Genomic DNA, 4790 nt, shown 5'->3' on the forward strand with positions numbered 1-4790 from the left:
TTTACTAAATTAATACACACACACACACACACATATATATATATATATATATATATATATATAAATTTTATAGTAGAATAACAATATAAAATTGAATATATTCATATTATAATTACTACAATACTATACATATTAAATTCATAGTAGAATAGTAACATAAAGTAGTGTTTTCACGTTCTCACATTAAATTGTGTTCTCATTTGAACTTAACCCTATATATATATATATATATATATATATATATATATATATATATATATATACATACATACAATTTTACACAATGATGCATTTGAAACTTTTAGGTAGGAGAAATTGTAATTACAGCTTCAGACATTCTTTGGAAAAGAATTTCACATTTGAATGTTGTGTTATGTTGGTCGGTCTCTTTAAGTCATTTTAATTTCCTTTCTAAGATTAAGTCCCTTGCTTCATCATAATATAAATCATTCAGCCAAATAATTATAGTAACCTTAAAAGACAACCATACATGCTTCAGATATCTTTGTCAAACGATCATCCACATATTATTTACCATCCATAACCTGCAATACAATGAATGATTGTGTTAGCACCATATTATGAGCAAGACCAGTTAAGATAAAATCAACATTACAACGATTTCCAGCCAATTGATGTGCAAAAAATTGATAATCACAAACCTCATAATCTGACTTTGGTAATCATGGTCCACAGACCCTTAAAAAATCTCATCCTGAACATTAAATTGAAAATATATGTCACGTTTTAGTAAGTTTTAGTATGCCAACAAACACATTTAGGGCATGTTCGGCAAAACTAACTAGTAGCGGGTAGCTTGTAGCTTGTAGCGTTTTGTTAAACGCTACATGAAGTAGCATTTGGATTTGAAGCGTTTTGATTAAACTAAATGCTAGAAGCTTGTAGTGCCAAACGAGGCTTTTTGTTTTAAACGGAGCGTTTTGTCAAACGCTAGAAGCTAGAAGCTCTCAAACGCTCCGTGCCGAACACCCCCTTAAGTAAGCTAAAACTGAGATTATCTTTGTTTCCTCTAACTTTTGAATCAAAATCACATAATAATACATACCTCCATAACTCCATTACCTCCAATAAACACTGGATTGTAACTTTTAGAGAAAAGGCTTCCTGCAACCATAGTGGCAGAAACCAACAATATAACAAGAGAATAAGAATTAAACTACTAGATAATCTAGAATGATTGCTAGAACTGATTAAACTACTAGATGATCTTACTAGTTTTATTTTCTTTCGTGGCCTCCAAAATGGATGTCATAGCCTCATAGGGTTCTGCATTAACATTTTAACACCATATTCTGACCTGTACAATGTCCTCATAGAGCATGTGCAAAGTGAAAGAACTTTCCTTGAAGTGGGTCTACAAAAATCAATAACCCCTAAATTAACTAACACATCACAAAATCAGTAACCGGATAACAAAACTAGTGAGACATACCTAGAGAAAATGAGAGTTGATGAACAAAGAGAGAAAATTGGAATCAGGGAAATTGAAACCATTGATGAAATCAAGAGTTGGAATCAACACCAAGCTCAAAACAGGGAGTTGGAATCAACACATGGAGCTCAAATTTTCCTCCCGAAGAGAGCAGGCCGCAAGTCACAAGCGGTGAAGGCGGTAGTCGTTGTGGAGGTCGGAGGCATCAATGGAACCGGAAAACGTCGTTGTGGCGGTGGTCGTCGTCAAGTAGGGGTCGTTCGATCGAGAGAGAAAAGGGTGAATGAGATGCGATTGTGAATGATGGAAGAGACCTAGCTTCAAAATTAAAAAAGAAATATATTTAATTTTTTTTTAGTTGAGACGAATTGTCATCCCTATTACTTTTCAGGAACCTGGGAAAATTCCCGCTAACCATTTGAGACCTGCCAAGTCGTTTACAAATATCAAGGTCAAACACAATTTTGGTCAACCCCATTGGAACGACAAATCGTCCCCATAGCTCCACCTATAGCGACGACCTTCGTCGTCCCTTTAGGCTTTGTCGCTATAGATACTTATTCTTATATAACAAAATGCAATTGAAAATTCGATGCTTTTTTCTAGGTTTTTAAATTTTAACGTCATGTTTTTTTTTTTTTTTTTTTTTTTTTTACGTTTTCAATGTAATCTTAATTTTCATGTTTTTTTTTTTTTTTTTTTTTTAATTTTTAGGAATTTTAAATTGTAATTTTTAAGTTTATGTTATTTTAAATTTTAGTATGGTTTTAATTTTTTTTTAATATTTTTCTAAAATGAAATTAAAAAAAAAACTCATAGGCACGACATCACACTTCATAGGCAAAAAATATATAAAATGTAAAAGTCTACGTGACACCCTTTTACCATTGACAAAAAAAACATGACACCTTTAGCCTAGAAAAAGAGAAGAATGAAAATTAATGAAAATAAGAAGAAAGTAAAATAATTAGGTGTTCTCAAGTTTCATTAAAAGAAAAAAAAAATTGAAAAATCACTTCACTTCTTACTTTCATTTCGATTTGGAATGAATTGGAGAGAAAAAAATAAAATGTTTAATTGTCGTTCACTTCTCTCCAACTCGAAAACACATACAATTTTTTTTTCCTTTATTTTCTCATATTTTCTCTCTTTATTTATTTATTATTACTACGTTTAAACTCGTGGAAATCCAAAGTTGATAACAAAAAAAAAATACTATTTGTAATTTGCAACTGCTATAAAATAAAATAAACGAAATAACTTATTGTAATGGGAGGAAAGGAAAGACAAATGCTATAATATGAAAAAACAACATACTTTCAATTCTTTATTATTACAATATCACACTTTCATTTCGATCTATAATACACATTGCTAATAAGTAATAACAATTTTATGAGCATCAAGCACGAATGATCAATTTACAAATTATAACATTCCTAAATTCAAAAAGACAGAAATAAAGTAAATTTACAAATTATAACATTCCTAAATTCAAAAAGACAGAAATAAAGTAAGTTGATATTAACCTGCATATTTATCAAAAGTAGATTACTACTACTTGTAATTTCTTCCTTATCATACAACTTGAAAAAAAAAACAAGTGGGCGAAAAATATCATCCTTGTCAAAAAATTCACATGGTTTTCAAATTACCAATTATACCCTTTTTAAATACAAAAAGAAAGAAAGAAAGTAAGATGCTAATAACCTGCATATTAAAAAATAGGTTGCTGTTAATAAACACCATTGTTATCTTTATGTTAATAAACAAATAGAAAAAACTTGGTAGAAATATGTTAAGATACTTCAAATTCATCTTTGATTACAACCCTTAATTTGAGGTCAGGAGGGAATATCTGGCAAATTGAAGACAAACAACCATCTGCTGTAACTAAATAATCACCAACAATCTCAACCATTTTTCCCATTTGAGGTTCTTTACATTGAACTTTACAAGATTTATTGTCATCATATATATGTAATGATAGAAACAAATGACTCCAGAGGAATACATCTACAAAGAGTGCCTTGTATAAGAGACCATGAAGATCAGACCAATATGAAACCATACAATTGAAGCTCTCATCTCTTGTCAACATTCGACTGATTTTCTGTTCTATATCCGTAGCTTAGTTCTGTAATAAAATAGTATCAAAAGAGGTAGAAATTACCATCTTTTTTTACCCAATATCAAAGATTGGTGTTGATTTTGAAGTTACATATTGGTATATTTCACTTCAATGGTAACTCATGTGTGCAACAATCAACTGTTTAAAAGCAATATAGATTAATTTAAAACTTATGTGTTCTTAACTTGTAATCAATTTGAATTAGAAACAAATTTGGGAGGAATATATACACACCTCATCGATTATGAGGGGTAAGGTATGATTGTTGAGAAGATAATCAGATCATTGTTCTGGAGGCCTTCACCTTTTGCAGTCTCTAACTTGTTGACTTTCTATTCTTCCATTCTTCATTGGAACGCTTCTTTGATTTAGGAGAAAAGACAAGTTTCTTTTTATTGGTTTTATTTTCTTTATTAATATATTTAGATTTTTCTTAACAATCCTTCTTGACACTCTTTTTTAAAGAACTTTTTTCACTTGTAGGTTGTTTTTTATTCATCTTTATGTTCTTCATGTTCTATCTGTTCTTCCTATTCTTCATTAATTACAGTAACATCAACCTACTTTTTTTTAATAAAAAGAGAGAAAAAGAAAGAAAGAAGAGTATCTGATCACCTTTTGAGGCTTTCAGGCAGGAGAATATAGCCGAAAGTGACTTAATGGGACACTTGGATTTTTCAACTAAACATGGAACCAAGATTCTAAAATTATAAGATGAAATTTTATAAATATATATTCATCTTAAATTACATGTTTATATTTACCTTGAAGGGTAGTAGACTATAACATCTTGAATACTGAAAACGAAAATTATTTCAAATACATTGAATGTGTCAGATCATAAAATATTTTAAAAAATGGAAAATTGCACTAGTCATCTAATATTTCTGCAAGAGGCTTTTCCTTAGCTGCTAGCTAAGGTGAAATGAAAAGAAATATATAATGTCAGTTTTATATGAAAGGATTAAAAATATACAAGTTATATGTTTATCTGTAAAATCTTCTCTATTGTTAGTTCATTCAATAATTCTTTTAAAATTTCAAGATGTTTCTCACCTAAGTTATCAACTGTTGTCAACATAAACAGGGGTGAAAATGTCATTTCATCAAGAAAAGAGAATGGGACCGACTTACATCTCTAGGCCTTGGTTTTCTTGAAGGCGGGTTGTAAGGAGCATATGACCTATCAAAGAAAGATAAATCTTA

The 4790-nt window shown here is 30.0% G+C and overlaps 1 long non-coding RNA gene across 1 annotated transcript; it reads right to left on the reverse strand.

The window, feature by feature from the left end:
- Positions 1-260: 260 nt before the first annotated feature.
- LOC145094482 (uncharacterized) lies at positions 261-1211 on the reverse strand. Its single transcript, XR_013703376.1, has 3 exons — positions 1067-1211; positions 663-715; positions 261-545 (listed from the first exon to the last, which is right to left on the reverse strand). It is a non-coding gene; the product is annotated as an uncharacterized LOC145094482 (long non-coding RNA).
- Positions 1212-4790: the final 3579 nt, after the last annotated feature.

Source organism: Lactuca serriola, chromosome 3 (assembly GCF_051521515.1).
Source record: "Lactuca serriola cultivar US96UC23 chromosome 3, Lser_US96UC23_V15, whole genome shotgun sequence".
Taxonomy (NCBI): domain Eukaryota; kingdom Viridiplantae; phylum Streptophyta; class Magnoliopsida; order Asterales; family Asteraceae; genus Lactuca; species Lactuca serriola.